Genomic DNA, 18047 nt, shown 5'->3' with positions numbered 1-18047 from the left:
CGGCCCTAAAACAAACAAAGAAAGAAGTTAAAGAGAGGATTCTAAAAGCAGCAAGAGAAAAATTAAGGCTCCTGCATGGGAGCCCCAGTAAAGTCATCGCCTGATTGCGCTACAGAAACTCTGTAGGCCAGAAGAGAGTGGAAAGACATATTCAAAGTCCCGAAAGGGAAAATACGCCACCTCGGACGCTCTGCTCAACAAGATGAGCATTTAGACCAGAAGAAGAGACCAGAATTTCTCAGACAAGCAAGACCAAAAGGACAGCAATACGAAACCTAACCTGAAAGAAACATTGAAAGGTCTTCTCAGAAACTCAGTGCTACTCGTAACCAAATGTGAAGGCTTGAGGTCTGCTGCAGCCGGGGTCGGAAAAACACACGCCCTTACAGTGCTGGGAAGAGCTGAAGAAGCAGGAATGCTCAGTGTGTTAGATTTTAAACATTCTAAGTAGACTGAGCTCCTGCTGTGGTGCAATGGGATAGGCAGCATCTCTGCAGTGCCAGGACACGGGTTTGAACCTGGCCCAGCACAGTGGGTTAAAGGATCTGCCATTGCCCCAGCTGCAGCATAGGTCACAACTGCAGCTTGGATCTGCTGCCTGGCCTGGGAACGCCACAGTCACAGGGTGGCCAAAAATGGAAAAAAAAAAAAAAATCTAACTAGAGATTCAGGACAAGACAGTGAATAGAAGGACTTGAGCTCATTTCCTCGAATGAAAACCCCAAAGTCACAACCAACTGCTGAACAACTTTCGACAGGAAAGATGAGAACTGACCCCAAAAGATACTTTGACATTCAGAGACAAAGACGAAGCCACAACAGTGCAGTAGGTGGGGCACTTTTGCAAAATGTAATCAGATCCCACACACTGGAAAAGAATTATATCACAGACGTTCCCACACAGGAGTGAGATTTCCGAACCCACGTCGGCCTCCCCAACCTGGGGTCGGGCCTCTGGAGGAGAAGCCCCCAGAATATTTGGCTTTGCAGGCCGGTGGGGTTGAGTACAGGAGCCTCCCAGGACTGAGGGAAACAGAGACTCCGCTCTTGGAGGGCACACCCAGTGTTTCCTGGGCACGAGGACCCACAACAAAGCAGTGACCCATAGAAGCCTGAAGCAGACCTATTTGTGGGTCTTGGAGGGTCTCCTGGGGTGGCACTGGTTGGCTGTGGCTCACGGCACGTGCAGGGATACGAGTGGCAGAGGCCCCAGAAAATGCTGACCCCTGTGGGCTCTTTCCGAGGTTGCCATTAAGACCTGCCAGTAAGACCTGGCCCACCTCCTGGCCTGAATGCTCCAGTGCCAGGATGCCTCAGGCCAAACACCCAGCAGCCCCACTTATCAGTCGACAGGCCGCCCAGCATCCTGCTGAGCTCACAGCTGCCTCTAAACACACTCCTTGCCCTGCCCACCAGAGGGAAAGACCCAGCTCCACCCACCAGTTGGCAGACACCCGTCCCTCCCACCAGGGAGCGGCCCAAGCACAATTTCACCCACCAGGGGGCAGACCCCAGAAGCAAGAGAGGCCAAAATGCTGCAGCCTGCAGAAAGGAGACCACAAACAGAAAATGACACAAAATGAGAAAGCAGATAAATACGCTCCAGATGAAGGAACGAGACACAAACCCGGAAGAACAACTAAGTAAAATGAAGATAGGCGGCCATCTGAAGAAGAGTTCAGAGTAATGCTAGTAAAGACGATCCGAGATCTCGGAGAAAGAACAGAGGCACAGACCTAGAAAATGAGAAGCGTTTCACAAGGAGCGAGAAAAGAACAGAGACGACAACACAGTACCTGGAAGGAATCGATAGCAGGCTGCACGAGGCAGAAGAACAAACAAGAGATCTAGAAGATCGACTGGTGGAAATCACTGCCCCAGAACAGAATACAGAAAAAAGAGGGGCTCCCATCGTGGCGCAGCAGAAGCAAATCTGACTAGTACCCACGTAGATGCAGGTTTGATCCCTGGCCTCACTCAGTGGGTTAAGGATCTGGCATTGCCATGAGCTGTAGTGTAGGTTGCAGACACAGCTCAGCCAGTGGCTATGGCTCCACTTTGACCCCTAGCCTGGGAACCTCCATATGCCACAAGTGTGGCCCTGAAAAGACAAAAAAAAGAAAAAGAAAAAAGAATGAAAAAAAAAATGAGGATAGGCTCGAGACATCTAGGACAATATAAACACATCAATATTCACGTTATAAGGGTCCCAGAAGGAGAAAAGAGAGAGAAAAGGCCTGAGAAGATATGTGAAGAGATTATAGACAAAAACTTCCCTAACAAGGGAAAGAAAACATTCACTTAAATCCAGGAAGCACAGAGACTCCTATACAGGATAAACCCAGAAGGAATACTCCAAGACACATATTAATCAAAATGACAAAAATTAAAGACAAAGAGAAAATACTTAAAGCAGCAAGGAAAAGTCAACCAACACCATACAACAGAATCCCAACAAGGTCATTAGCTGATTTTTTTTTTTTTTTAGCAGAAACACTGCAGGCCAGAAGGGAGTATCACAATATATTTAAAGTGATGAACAAGGAGTTCCCATCATGGTGCAGCGGAAATGAATCCGACTAGGAACCATGAGGTTGTGGGTTCGATCCCTGGCCTCACTCAGTGGGTTAAGGATCCGGCATTGCCATAGCTGTAGTGTAGGTCACAGACATGGCTTGAATCTGGCGTTGCTGTGGCTCTGTGTAGGCTGGCAGCAACAGCCCCAATTGGACCCCTAGCCTGAGAACCTCCATATGCCGTGGGTGCAGCCCTGTAATGACAAAAGACCAAAAAAAAAAAAAAAAGTGATGAAAAGAGGAAAATCTGCAACCAAAAACACTCTCAACAACAAGGTTCTCATTCAGGCTTGGGGAGAAATCAAAAGCTTTACAGACAACCAAAGCTAATTCAGCATCAGCAAACCAGCTTTAAACAAATGCTAAAGGATCTACTCTAGGCAGAAAAGAAAAAGTCACAACTAGAAACAAGAAAACGACGAGATGAGAAAGCTCAGCAGTAAAGGCAAACATACAGCAAAGGCAGGAGATCATCCACACACAAATATGATAACAGGGGTTCCCGCTGTGGCTCAGGGGAAACTAATCCGACTAGCATCCGTGAGGATACGGGTTCAATCCCTGGCCTCACTCTGTGGGTTGGGGATCTGGCACTGCCGTGAGCAGTGGTGTAGGTCACAGATGCGGCTTGGACCCTGCATTGCTGTTGCTGTGGTGTAGGCCAGGAGCTGTAGCTCCGATTCAACCCCTAGGCTCGGAACTTCCATATGCCGTGGGTGTGGCCCTAAAAAGGAAAAACAACCCCCAAAAATGTGATAACAAAACCAGCAATTGTGAGAAGAGGGGTGTATAAAGCAGGATATTGAAAATGCTTTTGAAATTAGGACAACAGCAATTTAAAACAACCTGGTATATGTAGAGAGACTACCATATTAAAACCACAGGGTAACTGCAAACCAAAAGCGTACAATAGATACACCCACACAAAAGAAGCAGCAATCCAAACACAACATTAAATGCTGTTCTCTTCTCTTGCGATTTGATGACTAAGAGGAAGGGAAGAAAAGAGATCTACAGAGGAAGTTCATAGCAACTCAGGCCTGCCTCCAAAACAAGAAAAATGTCATATAAACAACGTAACCTACAACTAGAAGAATTAGAAAAAGAACAGGAGTTCCCGTCGTGGCACAGTGGTTAACGCATCCGACTAGGAACCATGAGGTTGCGGGTTCGGTCCCTGCCCTTGCTCAGTGGGTTGAGGATCCAGCATTGCCGTGAGCTGTGGTGTAGGTTGCAGACGTGGCTCGGATCCCACGTTGCTGTGGCTCTGGCATAGGCCCGTGGCTACAGCTTCGATTTGACCCCTAGCCTGGGAACCTCCATATGCCGCGGGAGCGGCCCAAGAAATAGCTAAAAAGACAAAAAAAAATAAATAAATAAAATAAAATAAAAAGAAGAACAAACAAAACCTAAGGACAACAGAAGGAAGGAAATCATAAAGATCAGAGAGGAAATAAAATAGAGATTAAAAAATAGAAAAAAAATGTAATAAAACCATGAGCTGGTTCTTTGAAACAGTAAACAAAATTAACAAATCTCTGGCCTGACTCACCAAGAAGAGAACCTAAATAAATAAAACAAGAAATGAAAAGGGAGATGTCCCAACTGATACTGCAAAATACAAAAAACCATGAGAGAACTATGACCAATTATATGCCAACAAATTAGACAACCTAGAAGAAATGGACAACTTTCAAGAAACGTACAGCCCGCCAAAACTGAATCAAGAAGAAATAGATAATTTGAACAGAACTGATCACTATAAATGAAACTGACTCTGTAACTTTAAAAAAGGAGTTCCTATCATGGCTCAGTAGTTAACAAACCCAACTAGCATCCATGAGGATGAGAGTTTTATCCCTGGCCTTGCTCAGTGGGTTAAGGATCCGGTGTTGCCATGAGCTGTGGTGTAGGCTGCAGATGCAGCTTGGATCCTGTGCTGCTATGGCTCTGGTGTAGGCCAGTGGCTACAGCTCTGATTAGACCCCTAGCCTGGGAGCCTCTATGTGCCATGGGTATGGCCCTAGAAAGACAGAAAGACAAAAAAGAAACTTACTATGAATAAAAGTCCATGACCAAATGGCTCCATAGGCAAATTCTACCAAATATACAAAGGACTGAGAGACATCCTTTTTAGACTCTTCGAAGATTGAAGAAGTAACACTCCCAAAGCCACCATCCCCTAATACCAAAACCAGACAAAAATACTACCAAAAAAGAACATCATAGGCCAATATCATTTATGAATATAGATGCAAAAATTCTTATAGGAATTTTAGCCAACAGATTCCAACAATACATGAAAAAGATCATACTCCATTACCAAGTGGGATTTATCCCAATTTCACAAGGATGGTTCAACATACACAAATCAATCAATCTAATATACCACATGAACAAAAGAAAAACAGAAGCCAAAGGATCATCTCGATAGATGTAGAAAAAGCATTTGACAAAATTCAATATCCATTCATGATAAAAACTCTTACAAATGTGAGTATAGAGAAAACATATCTCAATATAATAAAAGCCATTTATGACAAACCTATAGTCAATATAATACTCAACAGAGAAAAGCTGAAACTTTCCCAATAATATCTGGAACAAGACAAAGATGCTCACTCTCACCAATTCTATTCAACATAGTATTGGAAGTCCTAGCCATAGCTATTAGAGAGAAGAAAGAAGGAAGAAAAGAAGGAAGGAAAGAAGGAAGGAAAGAAGGAAGGAAAGAAGGAAGGAAAGAAGGAAGGAAAGAAGGAAGGAAAGAAGGAAGGAAAGAAGGAAGGAAAGAAAGAAAGAAGAAAGGAAGGAAAGAAAGAAGAAAGGAAGGAAAGAAAGAAGAAAGGAAGGAAAGAAAGAAGAAAGGAAGGAAAAGAAGGAAGGAAGGAAAAGTAGGAAGGAAAGAAAGAAAGAAAGGAAGGAAAAGAAGAAAGGAAAGAAAGAAAGGAAGGAAAAGAAGAAAGGAAAGAAAGAAAGGAAGGAAAAGAAGAAAGGAAAGAAAGAAAGGAAGGAAGGAAAAGAAGGAAGGAAAGAAAGGAAGAAAGGAAAGAAAGAAAGGAAGGAAAAGAAGGAAGGAAAAGAAGGAAGGAAAAGAAGGAAGGAAAAGAAGGAAGGAAAAGAAGGAAGGAAAAGAAGGAAGGAAAAGAAGGAAGGGATACAATTGTCATTATATGCAGATGACATGATATTAAATATAGAAAACCCTAAGGACTCCACACAAAAACGACTCAATCTCATCAACGAATTCAGCAGGATACAAGATTAACATTCAGAAATTGGTTGCATTGCTTTATACTAACAATGATATATTAGAAACAAGAATAAGTGCACCAGAGTTCCCATCATGGTGCAGCAGAAACGAATCCGACTAGGAACCATGAGGTTTCGGGTTCGATCCCTGGCCTCGCTCAGTGGGTTAAGGATCTGGCCTTGCCGTGAGGTCACAGACGTGGCTCAGATCCTGCATTGTTGTGGCTGTGCCATAGGCCAGCAGCAATAGCTCCAAGTGGACCCCAGCCTGGGAACCTCCATATGCCACATGTGCGGTCCTAAAAAGCCAAAAAAAAAAAAAAGAAAGAATAAATGCACCAAAAAATAAAATACCTAGAAGCAAAACTAACCAATACAGTGAAAGACTTATACACTGAGAACTATAATACACTGAGAACTATAAAACATTAATCAAGAGAATTAAAGAGAAGTCAAAGAAACGGAAAGATATCCCATGCTCCTGGATTGTAAGAAATAATATTGTTAAAATGGCCATACTACCCAAAATAATTTAAAGATTTAATGTGATCCCTATCAAATAACCCATGACATTTTTCACAGAGTTAGAATAATCCCAAAATTTTAAATGAACAATAAAAGATCCAGGATTGCCAAAGCAAACCTGAGGGAAAAAAGCAAAACAGGAGGCATAACTCTCCTAGACCTCAGACAATATTACAACCTTAGAAAACTATACCTAGAACTACCATATGACCCAGCGATTCCACTCTTGGGCGTATATCCAGACAAAACTTTCTCTGAAAAAGACACATGTACTCCAAAGTTCATTGCAGCACTATTTACAATAGCCAAGACATGGAAACAACCTCAATGTCCATCGACAGAGGAGTGGATCAAGAGATGTGGTACATATACACAATGGAATATTACTCAGCCATTAAAAAGAACAAAATACCGGCATTTTTAGTCACATGGATGGACCTAGAAACTATCATGCTAAGTGAAGTCAGCCGTACAATGAGACACCAACATCCAATGCTTTCACTGACATGTGGAATCTGAAAAAAGGACAGACGGAACTTCTTTGCAGAACAGATGCTGACTCACAGACATTGAAACACTTATGGTCTCCGGAGGAGACAGTTTGGGGGGTAGGGGAATGTGCTTGGGTTGTGGGATAGAAATCCTGTGAAATTGGATTGTGATGATCATTATACAACTACAGATGTAATAAATTCATTTGAGTAATAAAAAAAAAAAAAGACAAATGCACCCACGTTCATTGCAGCACTGTTCACAATAGCCAAGACATGGAAACAACCTAAATATCCATTGACAGATGATTGGATTAAGATGTGGTATATATACACAATGGAATACTACTTAGCCTTTAAAAAGCAACATGGATGAAACTAGAGACTCTCATACTAAGTGAAGCCAGAAAGAGAAAGACAAATATCAATATGATATCACTTATATCTGGAACATCTAATATACAGCACAAATGAATCTTTGCACAGAAAAGAAAATCATGGACTTGGAGAACAGACTTGTGGTTGCCTGGGGCGGGGACGGGGGGGGGAGTGGGAGGGACTGGGAATTTGGGGTTAATAGATGCAAACTATTGCCTTTGGAGTGGATAAGCCATGAGATCCCGCTGTGTAACCCTGCGAACTATGTCTAGTCCCTTACGATGGAGCAGGATCATGTGAGAAAAAAGAATATGTACATGTGTGTGTGACTGGGTCATCTTGCTGCACAGTAGAAAATTGACAGAACACTGTAAACCAGCTACAAGGGAAAAAATAAAAATCATTATAAAATTAAAAGAAATGTTTAGAATGGATAAGAAATGAAGTTTTACTATATAGCACAGGGAACTGTATCCAGTCTCCTGGGACAGAACTTATGAAAGAAACTACGAAAAAGAATTGTGTGTGTGTGTGTGAACAAATCACTTCTCCGTGTACCAGAAAGAAACACAAAATGGTAAATGAACTATACAATACATGAATATAAAGACACACGTTACTCGGGCTTCGCAAGTTATACGGAAACTAGAAGCCGTGTGCTATTTTTTTTTTCAGGCCACATTCATGGCACATGAATGTTCCCAGGCCAGGGATCAATCCGGCACCACAGCAAGGACCCATGCTGCTGTTTCACACTGTTTTGTCGAAATAAAATTAAACTCTTTATAAAAGCCAAAAAAAGAAATAGAAAATATATTCAATGTCTTTAGTCATTAGGTAAATTCAAATCACAACCACAATGAGGAGTTCCCTTTGTGGCGCAGTGGAAATGAATCCAACTAGGAACCATGAGGTTGCGGGTTCAATCCCTGGCCTTGCTCAGTGGGTTAAGGATCTGGCGTTGCTGTGACTGTGGTGTAGGCAGGTGGCTACAGCTCCAATTAGACCCCTAGCCTGGGAACCTCCATATGCCGAGGATGCAGCCCAAGAAAAGACAAAAAGACAAAAACAAACAAAAAAACAAAACAAAACAACCACAACGAGATCCTACTTCACATTCAATAGGACAGCTAAAATCGAAAAGACAGATAATAAGACAATAAGCATTACTGATGAGGGTATGGAAAAATTAGAACTTCATATACTAATGGTGTATGTTGTCATGGTGAGAATATGTAAAAACAGTACAGCTGCTTTGGAAAAGAAATTTGGCGGTTCCGCAAAAGGTTAAGCATAAACAAATGATCCAACAGTTTCACTCTTTGGTGTGTACACCCAAGAGAACTGAGAACACACATCCACTCAAAACGTACATAAATGTTCACAGCAGCATTATTCATCACAGGCAAAAACGACAAACAACCCAATATCCACATACAATGGAACGTTATTCAGCATAGAACGGAAGCAAGCAAATGCTTGAGTGCTCCTGAGCCAAAGGCTTTCAGTCTGACGTACACAGAAGCCAATACTACGGCACTGGTTTTGAGGAAAGAAAAAGCTTTATGGCAAAAATCAACCTGCAAGGAGACCCACTCAAATCTCTCTCCATGATCTGGGGTGCAATCAGACTTCTAGGAGTTCCCATGGTGGCTCAGTGATCAACGAACCCGACTAGTACCCATGAGGACACCGGTTTGCCTTGCTCAGCGGTTAAGGGTCTAGCATTGCCGTGAGCTGTGGTGTGTGTCCTAGACGCAGCTTGGATCCCAACTTGCTGTGGCTGTGGTGTAGGCTGGCAGCTGCAGCTCCGATTCAACCCCTAACCTGGGAACCTCCCTATGCCACAAGTGCGGCCCTAGAAAGACCAAAAAAAAAAAAAAAAAAAAAAAAAAAATCACACTTTGAGGAGTTGGGGAGGATGGGGTGGACGCAGAAGTGCTGGCAGGACAGGTCTGCCCTGAAGGGCTTTGGAACTTGGCCGTTTATGGTAGGGGTTGGAAGAAGGCTTCTGCACTGGATCTTCTTAGGGAAGGGACCCCCTGGTTTCTGAAAGTGTTCCGGGTTCCAAGTTAGCCATGTTCTCACTGTTTGGTTCTGGAGGGCAGCGGGAAAAGAGCAACTGGTTCTGGGAGTTGAGTCAAAAATTGTCTCTTCTGCACATGCTGTATGATTTGTGGCTTCCTTCTATTATCTCTGAAACACAACAGAGCAGGACAAGTTTGCGCTTGCCCCACGGTTACAACAACGCGGATGAGCCTTGAAACATCATGCTCAGCGGACGAAGCCGGTCGCAAGGGACCTGCCTATTATATGATTCCATTTATATGAAGGGTCCCAAATGGAGACAGAAATAGCCTAGCGGTTGCCTGGATCTAGGGGTTTGGGAGAAATAGGAGAGGCTGTAAAGGGCTTAAGGTTTCTCTGTGAGGTGATGAAAAGGCTCTAAAATCCCCCGTGGGATGGTCGCACCCCTCTTTTAACACATTAAAAACCAGTGAACTGAACACTTTAAATGGATGAATTGTGTGCTATGCGAATTAGATGTCAATAAAGCTGTTCTCTCTAAAATAAAGACTGCAGACCCTATGAGTCCCTTTATGCAGCGTGGTCTATCTCGAGATGGAGCCAGATGAGCGGTTTCCAGGGAGGACAGGGGTGGAGACAAAGACGCAGCAGCAGGGAGTCCTCGCAGCAGCGGAGCTGTCCTGTATCCCACTTGCGGTGGTGGCGGCCCGCATTTCTACAGGGAGCAAGCGCCTAAAACATGCATACACGCAAATGAAGGCACTCTTCTCACGCTGGGACCCACTCGCCAGAAGCCTGTCACCGTCTCACGCTGGCAGCGACTTCCCCTTGCGTGCACCCTGCTCCCCAGCACAACTGCCTCTGTGTTCATGTGCTGCTCCTTGCACAGTCCCAAGTCCCCTGAACCTTAAATCAGGTCCCAGTCCCTCGCCCCACTACCTGCTTCTGGGGGCTGCCGCCGAGGAGGGCGGAAGGGCCTCCTTGAACCCAGCCCTGGTCTTCCTGGGTGAATCCTTCGGTCCAAGACCAAAGGGCAGAGAACCGACGGATAAAACCCGGTGGAATCAATACCGCCCAGGGGCTGGAGAGGCATCCCGAGGCCTCAGCCCTTAGCTCAAGGGAGGAGATGATTTTAGGAGGCAGGCAGTGTACCATCAAGAGAGGATACCGTTGTGGCACAGTGGAAACAAATCCAACTAGGAACCGTGAGGTTTCAGGTTCGATCCCTGGCCTTGCTCAGTGGGTTAGGGATCTGGCATTGCTGTGGCTGTGGTGTAGACTGGCAGCTACAGCTCTGATTAGACCCTAGGAACCTCCATATGCCACAGGTGCAGCCCTCAAAAGACAAGACAAAAAAATAAATTAAATTAAACTAAATAAATAAAATGCAAAAGGCATTAAAAGAGAGAGAGAGAGAGAGACAATGCCCTCTGGAGTTCCCACTGTGGCGCAGTGGATTAAGACTCTGACTGCGGCGGCTCAGTCACTGCAGAGGTGTGGGTTCAATCCCCAGCCAGGCCCAGTGGGTTAAAGATCCAGTGTTGCTACAGCTGCAGCATAGGTGACAGCTGTGGCTCAGAGTCAGTCCCCTGGCCGGGGAACATCCAAATGCCATGGAGACAGCCATGAAGAAAGAGAGAGAGAGAAAGAGGATACCTTCCTGAAAGACAGAGAAAGACAAACACCACATGGAATCACTGAATCACTCAGATCAAAATCATAGAAGCAGAGAGAGCGTGGTTTTAGGAGCTGGGGGAAATCAGGAAGGGTTGGTAAAAAGGGAACGAGCTTCCACCATAAGATGAGTAAAGCCTTGTCACCCAGTCCAAGCTCATACTGATCGCCACACAACAAGCCAATAAACCGTGAGACGAGTTGTCAGCTCAAGGAGCAGCAACTTTATTCAGAAAGCCAGCAGACTGAGAAGATGCTGGACTGGTGCCCCAGAGAACCAGCTTGGCTGAGTTAGAATCCAGGCTTCTTTTACACTAAAAGGGGAAGTTAAACATTTCCTGGTTCCCATCAGCCTCACGGTGGGGGGAGGGGGGAAGGGGTTAATTTCTTCCTGCCTGTGGTCACTCTCAGGCGGCCCGTCAGCCCGTTCCCTGTGAGCTACACAAAGGTGGCTGAACCCAGTGCTCCTTCCCTGGGAGGCAGGGATCCCAGGGACGGTGCAGTGTGAGGAGTTGAAGCCTGCAGGCAGCATCCGTCCGGGATTCACTGGAGTGGAGCACGGAGCTCTGTCCCATCCCACTCCCACATTGTCAATGTCTGTTCCACAGTCTCGCGGGCAAAGGGCTGAGGACCACTCTGGCCCTTTGCCGAGTTGATGGATCGTCCTTCGAACCTCTGGCCGTCCTGGGACAAGCCTCTTTGCTTTTCTTATCTACACTATTTGAATTGATGACCCTCAGCACGTTGTTGTCTAACTTGCAGTTGAACTTGGGGGTTTTGGTCCAGTTCCCAATACACATGAAATTTTTGTGCTCTTTGTTTGGAAACAAGTGGGTTGACCCTTCTCCAGCTATGGGAAAATTTCCGCCTGCCTCTGCGGGCTGGGCAGACCTCTTAGAGGCAAACTCACGAACAGAGGTTAGTACAGTGGCCCCAAGTTTTCACACAGTTGGCAACTCCCAGGTCCTCTAGAGCATTTGTATCTATTCTCCCACCTGGGCGGATATTCTCCCAGACTGGCCTACTGGACAGTATTTCAAGGGGGCTTAACTTAATTAAGCCTGCTTCTGGGAGCCACCAAGCCATAGCAGGACAACTGGCTATACCTTACTCCAAGTTAAATTTGTCTCTGCATATTGTAGCTTTTTTTTTTTTTTTTTGTCTTTTTAAGGCTGCACCTGCAGCATATGGAGGTTCTTAGGCTAGGGAACCAGGCCCAGTGGGTTAAAGGATCCAGCGTTGCTACAAATCGGAGATACAGCTGACAAGGCAGAATCTGAGCCCCATCTGCGAGCTTCATCACAGCTCACGGCAACGCCAGATCCTCAACCCTCTGAGCAAGGCCAGGGATCGAACATGCACCTCATAGATCCTAGTCGGGCTCTTTAACCACTGAGCCACAACGGGAACTCCGGCAATGTTTCTTTTTAATGTAGGATTCATTTTCTTGGTTTTCCTGTTGATTCTGGTCTCCAGGATGAGGGTGGCATCAATGCCTGAATCCGGATCAGGGGATAATTTCCCTAAGAAGGGCTTTAACCACTTCAGAGCGTTTCTGTCCAGGTGAGCTGTGCTCCTACGCATCCTACAAACGTGTCTGTAAACACTAGAAGGTTATCTGCAATGTCTTGTAGCTTGAGGCATTTAAGTAAAATCTATTTCCAGTCCTCAGAGGGGCAGGGTCCACTGTGTTGGGCCCCCGCCTAGGGAGGTCGGACAACAACCGTTGGGTTATTTTTTCAGCCCAAGTCATGCATTTCTGAATGACTCACTGGACGGTTTTTGTAGGTTAGGCCCCACTGAATTATACCATATATATACATGTATTTTATATATCTAATATATATTAAACATTATATATAAATATGTGTGTATACACCCATATCTATTTTAAAATATTGAATGCTTCACAAATATGCATGTCATCCTGGTGTAGGAGGCAGGCTAATCTCTTTATTTTATTTTTTTGTCTGTTTAGGGCCTAACCTGCGGCATATGGAAGTTTCCAGTCTAGGAATTGGAGCTATAGCCGCCGGCCTACACCACAGCCACAGCAATGTGGGATCTGAGCCGCGTCTGCCACCTACACCACAGCCCACGGCAACGCTGGATCCTCAACCCTCTGAGCGAGGGCAGGGATCGAACTTGTCCTCATGGATACTGGTTGGAGTCGTTAACCACTGAGCCACAGCGGGAACTCCCAGGCTAATCTTGTCTGTATGGTTCCCATTTTAGCATGTGTGCCACCGAAGCGAGCACTCCATCAATCTATTTCTGAATCCCTGTAGTCCGCTCCTCTCCCATCGCGGCGCGATTCTGACCGGGCCCCCACACAGCAGCCCAGAGCGCCCCGGGCACTGGGAGCAGCAGGCACTGCCTTGCCGGGAAAGGTGCCATCCAAGGGAAACCCCGCTCTTTGCCCTTTTCCCAACACACCGGTTGGTATGTCGAAGGCCAGTCTGTGGGAGAAGGGAGGCCCGTGCCCGAGGCTGTTTTAGATCGGCTGTCCCGGGGTCCCTGTTCAAGGGGATTGGGCCCTGGCCATGTGTTTTGGTCTGCCACAGGATATGCCATCAGCACACACTCCTGGGTCTTTCTTACCTTTTCAAAGACCTGGGGTGGGCGCTCTCTTTCCTGGGGTTTTCATGAGCACCACCTGGAGGCTTCGAGTGAGTTCTGGTGGAATGGATGTCAAGCTTTCTGGTGAAAACTTCAAGGCAAGGTCTATCGGCAAGGCCGGCAGTCTATCAGCTCATTCCCCCCACTCCCCTGTCAGTGTTACCTGAATTAGGAGCGTCAAGTTCAAGGGAGCCCCTGGGCCTCTTCATTCATCAGCGTGTGCCTCTCTTTCTACCACCTGCTACTGCTTCTGTTTTGTCTTTTCTAGGGCCGCACCTGCGGCATATGGAGGTTCCCAGGCGAGGGGTCCAATCAGAGCTGTAGCTGCCGGTCTACAGCACAGCCACAGCCACGCGGGATCCCGGCTGCATCTGGGACCTACCCCACAGCTCCCGGCAATCCTGGACCCTTAACCCAGGGAGCGAGGCCAGGGGTTGAACCTGCGTCCTCATGGATGCCAGTCAGATTTGTTTCTGCTGAGCCATGATGGGAACTCCTCGCCTTTCGCTGTTTTCTTCTGTTTTAAACTAGGGCGGTCTGTTTCCCAGCGTTCTTCCTCGTGCAATAAGTGTACTGTTTCTTCCCAGTGGAGGCTTAGCGCTCCTGGCTTCCCTGCCTTATGGGAATCCAATGCCACTGCCAAAAAAACCCCTAATGTTTCTTTTTGTGTCTTCTTTCCTCTGTTGTTCCACTTTAAAAGCAACATCTGCCAACTGTGAAGGGTTCGTGCCATCTAATGTGGACGACTTTCTCCCGACATGAGGCACTTTGACCCCCAGATAGGTCAGACTTGCCATTCTAGTAGCGTCAGGGGCCTCGGAGTGTGCGTTAAGATGATGTCTATAGGCCTACGAAACCCTTTCCAAAAATTCAGAAAGTTTTTGACGGTTTGTTTTTTGTTTTTGTTTTTTGGTTTTTTTTTTTTTGTCTTTTTGCTATTTCTTTGGGCCGCTCCTGAGGCATATGGAGGTTCCCAGGCTAGGGGTCGAATCGGAGCTGTAGCCACTGGCCGATGCCAGAGCCACAGCAACGCGGGATCCGAGCCGCGTCTGCAACCTACACCACAGCTCACGGCAACGCCAGATCCTTAACCCACTGAGCAAGGGCAGGGACCGAACCCGAAACCTCATGGTTCCTAGTCGGATTCGTTAACCACTGACCACGACGGGAACTCCCAGAAAGTTTTTGACGGTTTGTTTTGGGGGTTTTTTTTCTTTTTCTTTCTCTCTCTCTCTCTCTCTTTTTTTTTTAACTGAGTTTCTTGAATTTTGTTGAAACTATTTTGCTTTGGCTCCCCTTTCAAAGCCCTGCCAAGATGCACTGATAAGCAGGTGCTCTAATAAGGGCCTTCTTCCTTCACACAGGTCCCAATTTGATGCAGCCCTTGGTGCTGCCAAGGGGGCCTCAGGGGTCAAAGATGCTCCCTACAAAGGAGGGATGTGATCTTTTTAATTAAGCAAGTCTGAGAAATTCAGCCAGCTGGCTGATCATTTGCATACAGCCCCCAATTGAGATAATCGCAATGGAAATTGCCCTGCCTGGGAGCACGGTGCCGGCCCAAATTAGGCGTCCTCTCCAGTCTTAGAGGGCAATACCAGACCAAGTCTCTGTGCCTCAGGAACTAACCCAGGACTTTGTTTTTTTTGGGGGGGGGGTTGTTGGTTTGTTTTTTGTTTGTTTGTTTTGTCTTTTTACCATTTCTCGGGCCAGTCCCATGGCATATGGAGGTTCCCAGGCTAGGAGTCGAACCGGAGCCATAGCCGCTGGCCTACACCACAGCCACAGCAATGCCAGATCCGAGCTGAATCTGTGACCTACACCACAGTTCACGGCAACACCTGATCCTTAACCCACTGAGCAAGGCCAGGGATAGAACCCTCAACCTCATGGTTCCTAGTCAGGTTCACTAACCACTGCGCCACGACGGGAACTCCTACCCCAGAACTGTGTAATTGATCCTCAGAGGGAGGGGAAGTCCTGCGTCCCAGTGGCAGGAACTGGGGCTGCGTGGGAACGCAAGCTCATGGAAGGGGTGGATGCAGCACGGCTGGGACGGCCAGCTCAGCCAGAGCATCTAATGTTTAAAGCAAACAGCCTCACTCTCATTCGCTTCCTTTTCCTCTTTTCCCCGATGGAAGAGCGCAAATGCTTGCACGCAAAAGGATTTCATCATTCTTCCTCCTTCTTCACAAAACAGCTATAGAGTCATTCAAAAGCCACTTTAAAACTATAACTAGGAGTTCCTGTCTTGGCTTAGAGGTTAATGAACCCGACTAGCATCCATGAGGATGCAAGTTCGATCCCTGGCCTCGCTCAGAGCGTTAGGGATCTGGCGTTGCCGTGAGCTGTGGTGTAGGTCACAGACATGGCTCCAATCCCACATTGCTGTGGCTCTGGCGTTGGTCAGAGGCTACAGCTCCGATTCAACCCCTAGCCTGGGAACCTCCTTATGCCACAGGTGAGGCCCTTAAAAAAGATTAAAAAAAGAAAACCAAAAACTATAAATAGCGGTGGTCATTTCGAACCATTAAAAGGAGGCCTTTTTGTTTTGGCATCAACCAACCCCGAGTTTTACAATGCCACCGAAAAGAAACACAGGTACTGTGGTGACATACAACAATTTAAGATAATTACTGAAGCTGTGTCTGACATCATTTACCAGGATATTCCAGAATTTTAGGAGGTCTATATGATTGCTGGAATATGTACAGCAATAACATTTAACCATATGACACAATCTAAGATCTTCTATCACCACTTACTTGACAGTGCTTCCCATGTAATGTAACATACACAGAAAGAGCCTAATTAATTTCATATTCCTCTCTCTGAGAGGAGGGAAAACATAATTTGAGGTGTTCCAGGGACCCTTTGGAACACCTCAAAGTTATCCAGAGGTCAAATGAACTTTGCTTAGAAGTTGATCTTTGGGAAGCTTGTCAAAAACATCAAAAAGTTTTAAACCAGGATAATAAAAGATCTCAATGGCAAATACAGATCATTTCAAAGAAACAACCTGCAACCAAAAGCAGTTCAATAGGTTACAACAGATTTGTCCTCCTAGAGACCCAAATTCAGGTTTTGTATCTCTTTACCTTTAAATTTCATTTTCTTAGTTAAGTTCAATCTTATTTTGCCAATCCTGGCCATGAACAAAGCACTCCCAGGGCTCCCTATACACAAACCTTCCCAGCTTTCTGTAACCCTATCCATCTGTCTCTCACTTTTTCTTCCATTCAGAAACAACCAGCTCTAAGACAAAATCCCCTTTTCCCTTTGAACAAAAGAAATTTCATTCCTCATACCTTCTTTGTTGAAAATACATCCTATCTTTGCAGATGGAAGTGTTTCCTTTACATTCTTTTTAATTTCTTTCTTTCTTTTTTTTTTTTTTTTTTAAGGGCTGTACCTGTGGCATATGGAGGTTCCCAGGCTAGGGGTCAAATCGGAGCTATAGCTGCTGGCCTACACCACAGCCACACAGGATCCAAGCTGCATCTGTGACCTACAACCACAGTTCAGGGCAACGCCAGATCCTTAACCCACTGAGCGACGCCAGGGATCAAACCCTCATCCTCATGGATTCTAGTCGGATTTGTTTCTGCTTCGCCACAACAGGAACTCCTCCTTTATAATTCTTAATCTTAAAACCTTAATCTCTAGTGAAACCAAGAAACGAGTAATTGTAAATTGTTTGTCATACAAGCATTTCCTGAGATGGACAAAACGTATGCTTTAGTCCTCCATTCCTGAGAAGGCGAAGGCAGGTTCCCTCAGACCTGCCCAGCAGGTAATGTTCTAACATTTTTTCCTACTTGAAATGACCTCGACAGTTAATGACACTCAACTAAGTTAAATGAAGAGCATTCAAGTTACAAAAACGTGGAGACACAATTTTAGGCAGACATTCCCAATCCCCAAAATTATTCCCATAAAGTTTACCTAAAACTCTTACTTCATTTACTTTAAAGCTGTGTCACAATGTTATTTTTCTTGCTGACGAACTTTGTAACGTGAGGTCTTCTGATCGCTAGTAAACTAGGTTCAATGAAGTGTTACACTTAATGTTGAGAACTCTCAAGACATGTCTGTTAATCAAAGCGACAGGCTTAAGCTAACTTTAATACCAGATATTAATTCACTCCTGGATATTTTCTAGTCAAAGGAACTCGAAATTCATTCTAGCCAGTTTCTTTTCTATTTGAGTATTTATATAAGCACTTCATTTCCTTTAAGACCGTGAAGTAGAGCTCTTTGACAAATTAATTTCGGTAATGCCACACGCCAATAACACACATACAAACACAGAGCTCCCAGTCCCAAATTTTAGCCATGAATCAGATACAACAACACAAAACCCATCGGATACCAAGACGTCGGAGTCAAATTAGGTTTCTGGCAGATGGGACAAATCAAGGTGACCTGCCTAAACGGCTAAACCCTTTTTTAACTACCACTTATGGAAAAGACGCTTTTATTTCTATTTGTAGTTTTGGTAATTTTA

At 45.5% G+C, this 18047-nt stretch overlaps 1 pseudogene; it reads right to left on the bottom strand.

The window, feature by feature from the left end:
• Positions 1–12815: 12815 nt before the first annotated feature.
• On the bottom strand, positions 12816–12912 carry LOC146395114 (U6 spliceosomal RNA; annotated as a pseudogene).
• Between the last annotated feature and the right edge of the window lie 5135 nt (positions 12913–18047).

This window comes from Sus scrofa, chromosome 18 (assembly GCF_054392235.1).
Source record: "Sus scrofa isolate SSC_HxYL_T2T_F1_AM1 chromosome 18, Sscrofa_HxYL_maternal_Yorkshire_Landrace_v2.0, whole genome shotgun sequence".
Taxonomy (NCBI): Eukaryota; Metazoa; Chordata; class Mammalia; order Artiodactyla; family Suidae; genus Sus; species Sus scrofa.
This window is presented reverse-complemented; position numbering and strand designations above follow the sequence as displayed.